The sequence below is a fragment of the Mobula hypostoma genome, chromosome 8, assembly GCF_963921235.1.
Source record: "Mobula hypostoma chromosome 8, sMobHyp1.1, whole genome shotgun sequence".
Classification (NCBI taxonomy): domain Eukaryota; kingdom Metazoa; phylum Chordata; class Chondrichthyes; order Myliobatiformes; family Myliobatidae; genus Mobula; species Mobula hypostoma.
In genome coordinates this window covers 76595546-76610275 of record NC_086104.1, presented here as the reverse complement: position 1 = coordinate 76610275, position 14730 = coordinate 76595546, and positions in this window count along the sequence as shown.

Below are 14730 nucleotides of genomic sequence, written 5' to 3'. Positions count from 1 at the left end.
TCCCTCTGCTCCTCCACACTACCAAGTATCCTGCCATTTACTTTGTACTCTGCCTTGGAGTTTGTCCTTCCAAAGTGTACCACCTCACACTTCTCCGGGTTGAACTCCATCTGCCAATTCTCAGCCCACTTCTGCATCTTATCAATGTCTCTCTGCAATCTTAGACAATCCTCTACACTATCTACAACACCACCAACCTTTGTGTCATCTGCAAACTTGCCAACCCACCCTACTACCCCAACATCCAGGTCGTTAATAAAAATCATGAAAAGTAGAGGTCCCAGAACCGATCCTTGTGGGATACCACTAGTCACAACCCTCCAATCCGAATGTACTCCCTCCGCCACGACCCTCTGCCTTCTGCAGGCAAGCTAATTCTGAATCCAGCTGGCCAAACTTCCCTGGATCCCATGCCTTCTGACTTTATGAATAAGCTTATCGTGTGGAACTTTTTCAAATGCCTTACTAAAATCCATATAGATCACATCCACTGCACCACCCTCCTCAAAGAACTCTACCAGGCTTGCTAGACACGATCTGCCCTTCACAAAGCCATGCTGACTGTCCCTGATCAGACCATGATTCTCTAAATGCCCATAAATCCTATCTCTAAAAATGTTTTCCAGCAGCTTTCCCACCACAGACGTGAGGCTCACTGGCCTATAATTACCCGGACTATCCCTACTACCTTTTTGAACACGGGGACAACATTCGCCTCCCTCCAATCCTCCAGTACCATTCCCATAGACAACGAGGACATAAAGATCCTAGCCAGAGGCTCATCAATCTCTTCCTTCGCCTCGTGGAGTAGCCTGGGGAATATTCTATCTGGCCCCGGGGACTTATCCATCCTAATGTATATCCATGATCTTCTTTGGTGTGGTTTCCCCCATTGCATTTATAATGACATTCATGTTTATATAATCTTCTCCAAGACATTGGGCTGGCACAAAAATCAACCTATTTGCTCTTTCTCTGCCTTCCAGTTTCAAATCTCTTACAGCATCTTGAGAAATTATTGTAAAATATTGCTCACATTTTTATATAAAAGTTCCCTGGCTTCTGCTTGAAATGAGTTTCTTGGCTTTTGTTCATCTGGAGAATAATGTATAAGATGTTAAACAAAACAATTTCTCTCCCACTGCAGGAAGTATTTGATTGAAATTTGTATGCAACTTGGGAGCAGCCAAAATGAGATGGACAGGGAATAATATAAGTGAACCCATGAAATCAGATTGGTTTTACTCCATACTCACCATAGCTTAACACAAGCAAAGACTAAAATTGTGTAAGATGTGAGCAGGAATACAGGCATTTGCATGTATGAAGTACTGCTAACATGTTCAAGATATCCAAATACACTTTTCAGCCAATAAAATATTTCTGAAATGCAGTCACTGTTACAATGCTTTACACAGCCATTAATTTCTGCACATCAGGACCCTTAAAACTGCATAATGATAATGCAGCGGTAGTTTGTTCCTAGTCATGTAAACTTGAGTACTGTATGTGTCAGTGAAGAGCTCTCTGTACACTTCAAATAGGATTTTCAGTTTCACAGACCAGCACTGAACTAACTCCATCATTTTCACAAGTAAAAGCAAAAAAATTCTGGAAACAATTAGCATGTTAGGCAGCATCTGTGGTGCGAGAAAAAAGAATTAACTTTTCAGGTCAAAGACCATTTGTCAAAATCTATATGCAACTTGGGACCTGCAATGCAAGGAATGTTGGGGATAGCCTAAACTAACTGCGTAGGTAGGCCAACTAATTGGCTTACGTGGTTAGTTTTATAGAAATATCTTCCCAGACAAAATGCTTGCTGAGGTTGTAGGCATGAAGACTGTACTCTGTTATATTGACTTCCTGCATGTCTGAATGAATTGTTATGCTTTAATTAATCCAGGTATCACATTTTCAATGTAATATATTGGTGTTAGTGAAAAAGTTGTGCAGATATACAAAAATGACACCTGGGCTGCATTGTTTAATTGAAAGGGAATATAATATCATTTTTCAAGATATTTTCCCACATTATCTTGGGTAAGGTCAGCAGGTCTAGATGGAAATACTACTGTTTTATTCTGTGAGAAATTCGGAAGCCCTGCACTGTTCCTGACTGGTGATCACTGGTGCTTTGGAGATCAAATCTGGGTCAAAGAGTAGTGCACTAACTTTCTATAATTCCCCAGCACTAAAGCTGAGGAACCTGCCTGCTGGAATTTAGTGAGGTCGGACCTGCTGCATGTTCAGCAGCTTTATTCTTCCCAACTGCTGCAAGAGAGAAAAACAAGTTCTTGGTAAGTTGCACATTTTTAATTAATCAACTTAACCACTTTCAATTGCTTTTATTTTTTTAAATTTTTTTCAAATTGTTAGTAACTTCATTAAGAGCGCAACAAAAAGTTTTGGAAGTTAGCTGAAAATAGCTGTGAAGTCTATTAAGGCATTTTCTTCGGCAAGGTTTCTTTAACATCGAAATGCCATCAAGGTTGAAGCCAACTTTAATGAGGTGGTTGTTAATTTGGAGATCTTCCAAAGATAAGCACTGATCTAGCTGGCAGTTCAGTACTGCCAGCAATAGAAATAGAAAGCAATTTTTGCTGCTTGAGGAAGCTGGGACTAGGGTACATTATCTAAAAGTTACAGTTAGTCTTTTCAGAAGTGAAGTTAAGAAATACCCTTACATGGAAGATTGGAACTCACTTCTACAAAAGATAATTGATGTTTGGTCAATTGAAATTTGACATTAATGTCCTTTCTAAACCAATGTTATTACAGGATATAAACCATGTTAGTTACTCAGTTGCCTGAGGCTTGAATAATAGAGTATTATTAAGAGTCTAAATGGACTATTTTCTTCCTTTCTTCCAAAGCACAAATATACCTTTGGCTGTTAGCAAAAAAATTGAAAAATACTTCATTGTTTGGCCCAAAGATGCAATGTATATTCAGTTGATCAGGTCATAAATATGCATGCTCTAAGTGAATGTTCAGGCTTGATTCAGAGAAGAAGATATTAGAAGGATTAATGTCTCATGAGAAAAACACAAGCTCAGTTAATAAAAGAGAATTGATTATTTATCACAGACTTGGGTTGCACACAGTTCTCCCGAAAAAAGGCCCTTTCATTACCTGGGGACTGTCTCCAGTGTTAATAAGCAATGAAAAATGAGTAATAGAAATTTAAAAACCAATGTATTACCTACCAAAGTAAAATCATATAATAAGGATTATAAAAATGAACAATAGAAATTTTTAAATAGCTTATTATCTACCTGAGACTGGAGGACTTGAGTTATTAGGAAAGATTGAAACGGTTAGGACTTTATTCTTGGAACATTGAAAATTGAGGGGAGATTTGATAGAGATATACAAAATTATGAGGGGGTATAGACAGGGTAAATGCAAGCAGGCTTTTTCCACTGAGGTTGGGTGAGACTACAGCTACAGCTCACGGGTTAAGGGTGACAGGTGAACAGTTTAAGGGGAACATGAGGGGAAACTTTTTCACTCAGAGGTTCGTGAGAGTGTGGAATGGCCTGCCAGCACAAACGGTGCATATGTGCTTAGTTTGGATAGGTACGTGGATGGTAATGGTATGGAAGGCTACAGTCCCAGTGCAGTTCGACGGAAGTAAGTAGTTTAAATGGTTTTGGCATGGACTAGATGGGCCAAAGGGCATGTTTCTGTGCTGTACTTTTCAATGACTCTATGACTTTCTGACAAAGTAAAGTCATTTAAAGGTGTTTATTTATTACAAATCTGAATATGTTTGCATTTATATAGTGTCTTTCACAACTTTATAATATCCTAAAGCATTTTGCAGCAGATGAAAGAGATATTACAGTGCTGGAGCTGTGGTAATTTAGAAAATGCAACACCCAATTTCATGACGGTTTTCTCTTACATGAATTGGACTACTAAGAAATGCTGTAAAATTGTTAATGAAAATTGATTTTACTGTAAATAAATAAAGAAATATTTTTATTTGTAGCTTTAAATAGATTTGAATACACTTTGCAATTATTTGTCACTCCTTTGAATTGGTAGTTCCAATTTTCTTTCACTCTGCAGAATAAATCAAAATTCTTTATAGTTTTTATATAATGGCTAGAAAGGGAGATGGTGGCGGGTGGCGGGTGGGGGGGTGCTAGGGATGTGGTATGGGGGCCAAAGCGGCAGTAACCCAAAAACATTTGGGAACCACTGGTCTGAGAGAATGGTGGGTTAGCAAGAGATGAGGTGATTATCTGATCATTGTAATCAGTTATGAGACTCTGTGGATCAAATGCTTATATTAAGTACTTTAAGTCTGAAATTAAACCTGTAATTGTTCAGATGCCCTCCTTGCTACCAAGCACCCCACCCCACCACCCCTTTACTTTTATCAACCCTTTAGAGACTCCTACCACTCCCGAGCGGTGTGATAGCGCCCAATTTGAGAATCACTGGTTTAATTAGTTCAATACAACATCGTAGGCTGAAAGCTTATCCTGTGCGTATACTAATCCATGTTCTCTGCTGGATTAGAGTGATGATTCCTTTCTAAAGTGGGGATTGGAATGTGCGTGATGAGACTTGGACAGACCCCACTTGGAATACTTTGAGCAGTTTTGGGCCCCTAATCGATGAAAAGATATGCTGGCATTGGAGAGGGTCAAAAAGGAGTTTCAGGGGAATGATCCCAGGAATGAAAGAGTTAATGCATAAAGAGACTTTGATAGCTCTGGGCATATACTCACTGGAGTTTAGAAGAATGAGGAAGGGATTTCATTCAAATGTATCAAATATTGAAAGGCCTGGATACCATGGATGTAGCGAGGATGTTTCTTGTAGTGGTGGAGTCTAGGACAAGGGAGCACAGCCCCAGAATAGAGGGACATACCTTTAGAACAGAAACGAGGAGGAATTACCTTAGCCACAATGAATCTTTGGAATTCATTGCCACAGACTGCTGTGGAAGCCAAGTAACTGGGTATATTTAAAGCAAAGGGTGATCGGTTCTTGATTGGTCTGAGTGTCAAAGATTATAGTGAGAAGGCAGAAGAATGAAGTTGAAGGGGATAATAAATCAGCCCTGAGGAATGGTGGAGCAGACTCAATGGGCCAAATTGTCTAATTCTGTTCTTGTGTCTCATCTAGCAATAGAATAATGATCAGACTATTTGATTTTAAGTAATGCTTAAACATTACACAATCCGAGAATACTTTTGCTGCATTTCTCAAAAATAGTCTCTTATGACTGATTAGATCCACCTAAAGGATCCGAGCTTCAGTTTACCCCCAACAGTGCAACTTTCCCTCAGGACTGCATAAGGGCAGCAGCCTGGAAGTCAAACCCTTTTTCCTGGAGGAACACACAGTCCTGTTATTGAAAGGAGAATGCAATCCAATGGACTGCCAATGACTAACTGTAAAGTTTGATTAAATAAAGTTATGATCTACATATCTGATTTATTATGACAATTTTACTAGCACATTATTTCACTCATCAAAGATAGAAGGAACTTCAAAGTAATTAATTCATGCAAAAAAAGTTGAACCAGGAGCAAAAAAACGAAGACTCATAATGATATTATCCTTTATCACTCATTATGGGCAAAACTTCAGAATTGATTCTATGTTTAAAAATTGTATCGATGTTATACGAGAAAGCGATACTAGTAAGATAACGATCCCTTCCTGATTTAGGATGTCACTCTGAGATTGATTCTTAGATTTATCTTTCACAGCTTGGCACCAAGTATACACTCCTTGTGGCAATTCAGCTGAAACCCTAAGTGATATGAAGACATATTCAAACCATAGATCCAGTGGAAGATAAATAACTGAGATGGTAGCCTTCAGAGATAAGCTAGCAGTCTTTTGAATAGTTTTACTGTTTGGCCTGGGATTTCCCATGATATAAAAAAAGTGACAAGGGATATTTCTTTCAAATTCACATCTGGAGGTCGCAGAATGTAATAGACATTCAGATAGTGACAGAATGGATATCATCTGCAGACAACATAACATTGTTCCACCAGTCGATCTCTCTGACAGGTGCGAAGGAAACTTCAAACTTCCTAAAATTCATCTGTGAGTGGAAATGAAAATAACCAGGGATGTTTAGTGGACCAAACAAAAGAGCCTTATTGCTTAGTTCCTGCCAAAGAGAAGAGCTGTGACTTCCCAGTTACTTCCCGAGAAGTAAATAATAAATATTACCTGTATGTTTGAGAACAAGATTTGGCTTACCACAGAGACCCCTATGTCACATATTTTATTGGATGGCACCGGTATAGAATCGATGCCTTAGAAAAAGTGTTCTGGTCAAGGAATCACTTAAACATGCAACACAAGAGCAGGCAATTTGGTTTGTCTGTGTTGGCTCGGTATTTGAGATCTTGAATTTGATACAATCCATTTGCTTTCCATTATAGTGCATCAGCATGCTCCTTTTCGAATAGATACAGGTGGCCCCTGTTTTCCGAACGTTCACTTTACAACACCTCTTTGTTACGAAAGACCTGCATTAGTTACCTGTTTTTGCTAACAGAAGGTGTTTTCACTGTTACGAAAATAGGCAGCGCACCCAAACAGACAAGCTCCTCCCCCAGAACTGCATTCTAGCCGGCATTGCTTAAACACGTGCTTTATCCCTATTTATTTTGTGCATCCATTAGCAAGATGAGTTCTAAGGTATCAGAAAAGCCTAAAATAGCTCGAAAGGGTGTTACACTTAGCGTAAAACTAGACATAATTAAGCATTTCGATCGTGGTGAACAAAGTAAGGACATTGTCCGTGCGTTGAACTTGCCTGCATCCACCATTCGCACTATGTATACGCAGAGAGAAAGAATTTTGAAAGCTGCCGATGTTACTGTTGGTTCTGCTCGTAGCAAAGTGGTCTCTCTTAGTCAGCATCCAATAATGGATAAAATGGAAAGTCTATTGCTCGGGTGGATTGATGGGTGTACAAAGCATGGTGTTCCGTTAAGTTTTCTTATACTTCGGGAGAAATCAGTCAGTCTTTTTAATAAGCTGAAACAGAAAGCACTGGACGATGGTGATGAAACTGGAATTTAAAGGTAGTCATGGGTGGTTTGATCAGTTTCTGAGGCGAGGGCAGCTTCATAGTTTAAGCAGTGGTCCCCAACCTCCGGGCCACAGACCAATACATTGCCACAAAGAATGTAGTGGAGCAGCGGTAGTCAGAACACACCCAGCACATCTTTAAGAAAAAAGCCGAAATAAACAAGCTAATTGATTAGGTGCCGCCCGGCACCGAAACGTCTGCCCAGATCAAAGGTGATTGCCGATTGCGTCAGGTGGTTATTCGTATAAGCAAGGGTTTAACTGTGACGAAACTGCAATTTATTGGAGTCTTCCCGATTCCAGTAAGTGAAATTACACTGTACATACATTATTTCTATTTTATATAGGCTGTGTATTTTTATGTGTAAATTGGTATGATTTGGCAGCTTCATAGCTTAAAGATTACTGGAGAGAGTGTTTCTGCCGAGAGCGCTTCCGCAAGATTTTCGCTGCACTAGACTGTGCTGCAGAAAAGTATTTCTATTTTATATAGCCTGTATATTTATCATATAATTCCTGCTTTTACCATATGTTACTGTTATTTTAGGTTTTGTGTGTTATTTGGTATAATTTTGTAGATTATTTTTTGGGTCTGGGACGCTCAAACTTTTTTCCCATATTAATAAATGGTAATTGCTTATTCACTTCACAACATTCCGGCTTATGAACCGTTTCATAGGAACGCTCTACCTTCAGATAGCGGGGGAAACCTGTATTGTATCTTGTTGTACAAAATAGTGTAGAACCTGTCAAAGAAAACTCTCCTCATCTGCTAATTCTTTATTTTTGCAAGTACCTTACATTTGCATCCTTTGGTTATTAACCCTCCTGTTAAAGAAGGAAAAGTTTCTTAGCATCTTATTAATGCCCTTCATTATTTTAAAACCCACTGTTAAATCTCTAACTACTTCTGCTCTAAGACAAATATTTCTCAACTTCTCTAGCCTTTCCACATAAGCAAAACTACTTATCCTTTCCACAGATGCCTGCCTGATCTGCTGAGATTCTCCAGTATTTCTTTTTATGTCAAATTCCACGTGCCTCCATTATATTTTATTAACATTTACTCTCATCCTTGGCACCCTTCCATAAGTCTCTTCTGTGACCCTTCCAAAGTCCTCTCATCCTTCCTAATAAACAGTGTCTGGAAATGGACACAATGTTCCTGCTGAGGCCTAGCCAGCAATAATAAAATCTTTAACATTGCATGCTAATAGTGACTGGCGACTGAAAAAAATTGAAAGAAATCTAAAGTAATATATAAAAATGTTTCTGTTGCTTTTTCCTGCACCTGCTAACAAACTAAACTTGGCTTTAATTTCAATTGAAAATCTCCACAGCAGCCAGTATGTGGATATTTCCAACTGGTATGTGTTAAATTGAGCAGGCAAATTAATTTGCAGCTAGCATTCCAACAATAATTGGAGGGATTCTTCAACAATTAAATTATAAAGTTTGCATCCAAATAATGTTCCTTTTCAGTCATTACGGACTCCAGCTTTGATGCTTTCAACAGGGCATCAGTATTTCATATTCAGTGGAACAAGAAGACTTTAACACTATTTCAGCAGAGAGGGAGAAGATGTGATGGGGTGCGGGCAATAGATGATGGTTCCCTGAACCACTCCCAGATATGGACTGTTTTGATCATCCAAACAGCTTTCCAGCTCCTCCAGTCTTAGGGAATGGGTAAAACCAGAGGTGGAGAGGATCAGTAACTTTAAATTCCTGGGTGTCACTATCTCAGAGGACCTGTCCTGGACCCATCACATAAATATAATTACAAAGAAAACATGACAGCGCCTCTACTTCCTCAGGAGACTGTGGCGATTTGGCATATCATCAAAAACCTTGGTAAACTTTTATAGATGTGTGGTGGAAAGAGTGCTGACTGGCTGCACTGTGGCCTGGTATGGGAACACCAAACCCTTTGAGCAGAAAATCCTACAAAAGATAATGGATTCAGCCCAACACATCACAGGTAAAACCCTCCCAACCATTGAATGCATCTGCATGAAACATTGCCATAGAATAGCAGCATCGATCATAAAAGATCCTCACCACTCAGGCCATGGTCTTTCCTCGCTGCTGCCATCAGGTAGAAGGTATAAGTGCCTTAGGACTCACACCACCAGGTACAAGAACAGTTACTACACCTCAACCATCAGGCTCTTGAACAAAAAGGGATAACTACACTCATTCTATTTCTGGTGTTCCCACAACCGATGGTCTCCATTTAAGGACTCTCTATCTTGTTATCTCATGCTCTCATTATTTACTGCTAGTTATTTATATTTGCATTTGCACAGTTTGTTGTTCATTGATCCTGTTTACAATTACTGTTCTATAGATTTGCTGAGTATACCCACAGGAAAAAAAATCTCAGGATTGTATGTAGTGACATGTATGTACTCTGTTCATAAATTTTGCTTTGAACTTCGAGCTTTTTGAACTTTGAAAACCATAAAGAAAAAATAATGGCTCAATATCCACATTCAGAGTTCGAAGTATATTTTATTACCAAAGTCACCATATACAACCCTGAGATTCCATTCCCTGCAGGCATACACAGCAAATCTATAGAATAGTAACTATAACAGGATCAATGAAAGATCAACTGCTGTGCAAAAGACAACAAACTGTGTAAATGCAATATAAATAAACAGTTATCAATAATGAGAACATGAGATAACAAGATAAAGTGTAATTAAAATTTTGTCATTGGTTGTAGGAACAAGTGAGTGTAGTTACCCCTTTTGTTCAAGAGCCTGGTGGTTTTGTTTCAAAGTTCAAAGTAAATGTATTATCAAAGTACATATATGTTACCATATATTACTTAGAGAATTTTTTTGCATGCAGTTATAGAAAGAAAAGAAATACAATATAATTTAACAAAAAAAATCCATAAACAGACAAAAACTGACAAATACCAATGTGGAAAAGAAGATAAACTGAATAAATAAAAATAATACTGAAAAAATGAGCTGTAAAGAGTCCTTAAAAATGAGCCTGTAGGTCATAGAATCAGTTCAGAGTTGTGGTGAATGAAGTTATCCACATTGGTTCAGGAGCCTGATGCTTTTTGGTAATAACTGTTCCATGAACCCGGTGGTGTGGTACCTAATGTTTCTGTAGCTCCTGTCTGTTGGTAGTAGCAAGAAGAGGGCATGGCCTGGAAAGTGGTGATCTTTGATGATGGATATTTGTTTTTTTGTGGCAACGGTCCATGTGAATGTACTCAATGGTTGGGAGGGCCTCTCCTGTGATGTGCTGAGCTGTACCCATCACTTTCTGTATATAGATATTTCTATACCAGGCCATGCTGCGACCAGTTAGGATACTCTACAGAAGTTTATCGAAGTTTTTACTCTACACAAACTTCTGAGAAAGCCGTCATGCCTTCTTTCTGATGACATTTATGTACTGATCCCAGAACAGATCCTATGATATGTTGATGCCAAGGGACTTAAAGCCCGCTGGCCCTCTCCACTTCCGATCCTCCAATGAGGATTGGCTCATAGACCTCCGGCTTCTTCCTCCTGTAGTCGATAATCAGCTCGTTGGTTTTGCTGATGTTGAGTGATTGTTATTGCTTGGCTCCACCAATCAGATTTTCAGTCTCCATCCTATATGTCATTCATCACCACCTTTGATTCGGCCAACAACATTGGTATCATCGGTGAACTCAAATATGGCATTAGGGCCGTACTTAGCCACGCAGCCTTAAGTTTGAAGTGACTAGAGCAGGGGGACAAGCACACAGCCCTGTGGTGCACCTGTGCTGATGGTGAGTGTGGGGGAGATGCTATTACCAAACTATACTAACTGGTGTTTTGCCAGTGAGGGAATCATGGACTCAGTTGGACAGGGAAGAAAATAGAGGAGTTGCTATGCTCGTGGTACTGGGAAGCCAAGTGGCCATGAATAACACAGACGCGAGAGGAAAAGGTGAGGAATAAACATTCAATTATTTATTTTACTTGTAAGTCATTTACCCAGAATGCCCTCCCAGATTACATTCAGTACTTAACACACAGGAAGGCTAGGCAGCAACCTGTATGGGTCAAAATACACACGAATACAGAACATATCCTCCCCTTTATTCTAACCTAAAGGTTTCTCCCCCTTCCCACACATAGACCAATTGCTGAACTATTAACAATCAATGGAGTAATCATCAAATTCAACCAACAACAAAAAAATGTGTTTTTTTTAAACTAGAGAAAGAGGATAGACTGCTTCTATTCCCAGACATAACCCTGGGGATTATTCTGCCCCATGTGCTGAGGGTTAGTTATCAAACTAGTGATTTAATCTGTCTGAAGGCGGCCTGATCCTGTGAAAGTATCAATGACCTGGGGATAACACCAAGGTCATTTTATCTCTTGGTGGTGTATTTATAGATCTTGGCTTGGGCATTGCATTGTCAGTAGGGGAAACCTCAGAAAGCACAGGTAATGAGGGAACGCTGGCTATGTCATTTGATCTTAACAGGGGTTCTGCATTCATCTCAGAATCCTGTCCCAATTCTACAACTGGATCTGGATTGGTCAGTTGTTATGTTGGTTCTCAGTAGCCTCAGAAGTGGACAACAGCTGATCAACATGCTTTCTCCAGATGTTGTGGTTACTAGTTTGTACCACCACTGTCGCAGGTATCCGCTTTGTTCCAGAAGTGTAGTTCCGGACAAGTGCTCTCTCTCCTGCTGTGAAGCTTCTGTACTTCACTTTGGCACGTCTCTCTTCTTGGGTTTTCTGTTTGTTTAGCACAGTCTGTTTGTGTTTGGGGGTCTAAGCAGGTCAAGCTGGGTACAAAGCTGTCTCTTTATCAGTGCAGTGGCTGAAGTCATTTGGTGGTGGCGTGAGATGTGTTGCAGTATGGCAGCAAGGAAGTGCTAAGACGCTGGTTAAGAGATCCTTTTCACACTGAAGTCTTGAGGGCTTATTTCATTGTTTATATAAATCGTTCTGCAAGGCCATTAGCGGCTGAATTATATAGTGCTGACTTGATGTGCAGGAGGAGAAGATGGCAGCTCGACACAGCGTGCGCAGCTCTCCGGTGAAATGATATCGTATCTGTTAAATAGGGGCCGTGGACAGTTCTGATTTGATGGAGACAGACGTGAAAGCACAGAAGAACATTTGGAGAGATTTCTGAAATGCCGGTTCGCTGCTGCTGTTAATGGACGATCGAGAATCTCCAGAGGGAAGGCCCCAAAATCCCCGGCTTTGCCTGCTGCTGGCGACTGAGGCTGAGGTCGAATCGTTCGTATAGAGATGGTCTTCGGTACTTGGTGTCGGAGAGCTGATCGGAGGCTCGAAGTTTTCGGACGACTCAGAGTCGGACTGTGGTCGGGCATGGCAGGGAGAGTTTTCTTCCTTCTCCCGTCTGCGTGAGATGTGGGACATTCGAGAGACTTTGAACTTTTTTACTGTGCCATGGACTGTTCTTCATCAAGTTATGGTACTGTTGCACTGTTGTAACTGTATGTTATAATTATGTGGTTTTTGTTAGTTTTTCAGTCTTGATCTGTCCTGTGTTTTTGTGATATCACACCGGAGGAATATTGCATCATTTCTTAATGCATGCATTACTAAGTGACAATAAAAGAGGACTGCGTGTCCTCATAATCTAATCTAATACCATTTGCTTCCATAAATGCTTTGAACTCTTCAGACAGGGATTGTGAACCATTGCCACTTACGTGCTACTGAGGAAGCCCAAAACAGCTGAAGATGGAACTTAGGTTCTCAATGAACTTGTTAGATATAGTGCTCTTCATAATGGCAACCTCCGACCACTTGATGGGTGTGTCCACGAAAACCAAGAATACATGACCTTCTATAGGTCTGGCAAAATCAATGTGAATCCTCTACCATGGTTCTTCAGGCCATTCCCATGGATGCAAAAGAGCAAGCTGAGGAACATTTCTCACTCACTGATAATATGGGAATGCTTTGGCCTTCTCTTCAATGGTTACATCCAGTCCTGGCCACCAGAGGAAGCTGCGTGCGATTCTTTCATGCACACTACGTCACAGTGCCCTGCATGTAGCTCGTCAAGAGCTTGTTTTCTTAATGGTGAGGAATGACAGCACAGTAGCCCCATTGTAAACTCCCTGCTTCAACTGTGAGTTCCTTCCAGCGAGCCTGGTGAGGTTACAATTCTAAGGTTGGCTCTGCTTTCCATTCGTGAGTTACCACGTTCATCACTGTAAATAGAACTGGGTCAGTAAATGTATGCTTCTGGCATTGCACCACCGGCACTTCCTTGAAGTAAAAGATCATTTTTGGGGATGGCTCTGGAGTTTAACAACTATAGGAAGTATGGATAGTCCATTAACATTTGAACAGCAGTTTTTGTTGTTCACAGAATATGGAAATCACCAGCAAGTTATCTATTTTCCATTGGGAATGTGTTTTTGAAGTCCATCTAGACAGAACTACTCGTGGTGACTGTACCTCAGTAATCTCACTGCTCAGCATGAGATCCATGTAGGTTAGAGATTAGCTTTATTTGTCACATGTACATTGAAACATACAGTGAAACGTGTCGTTTGCATCAATATCCGAGGAAGTGTTGAAGACAGCACAGAGGGGGTAGAGGCAAGACACTGATAATAGACAATAGGTGCAGGAGTAGGCCATTCAGCCCTTCGAGCCAGCACCACCATATAGTGTTTCTTACCCTCCCTCAAATGCAGCTTGACCTGCTGAACTCCTTCAATAATTTGTTGGCTCAGATTCCAGAACCTGTCAATTCTTTTGTCTCCATCCTGGATGATTGCTGCTTCGAAGGGGTTCGAGACATTTGATAGGGTATCCCCATCCAAAGCCATTTGGTGACAAACTTGTAGATTACTGTATATTTTCTGCTGACTACCTCTTTAGCTATTGTGTCAGTAGTTATGATACTGCTTTAGAAAGATTCATTTTCAGGGGCAACATCTTTTGCTTTTGAGAAAGTGGCTAACAACTCAATTGTTATGCAATTGAAAATCAATCTTTTTTCCCCGTTGTGAATCACAGCATTGATCATTTCCAGATCGATATGCGTCCCTCCAGAAATTCATCATTAGACAGCCTGGTGCAATTTCCACATCAGTCTCACCCATGATTGTGTCATTTCCTAACGTAAGTCTCATATTGGTGCAATGCAGAGGAACTTAAACCATGATGTGAAGAGCAATCTTTGTTGGTCATTCTTTGAACAACTGAATATTCATATTTCAAAAAAGGTTTGGGGACTTTGCAGTGTGTCTATTACTAACCTTACAACCCCTCACCATATAGCACCCACCAGTCCCAACCCTGGATATTGTTCGTAATCCACAGAGGTTCATCCCCTGAGCCTCTGCCCCACCAAGGCATCTCTGGCCACCCAAACAAATGATCCCTGATGCTCCCCTACACTACCCCTTCACCTAAAATCATAATTTGCCAATCCTCTACAACAGTGCTCAATAAATCGCAACCACCTCTTAAATTTCCCTTTGCTTCTTTGACAGCCGTACCATTGAACTTCACCACCGTTCTTATATCTCCACACTAGTTTTTTGCCCAATGGATCTCATTACTCCTGTCATTATCTTACTAATTTTAACTTCCAATGAGCTCATTTTCCTTCCACCTTTCCCTCTGGCTCTTCATC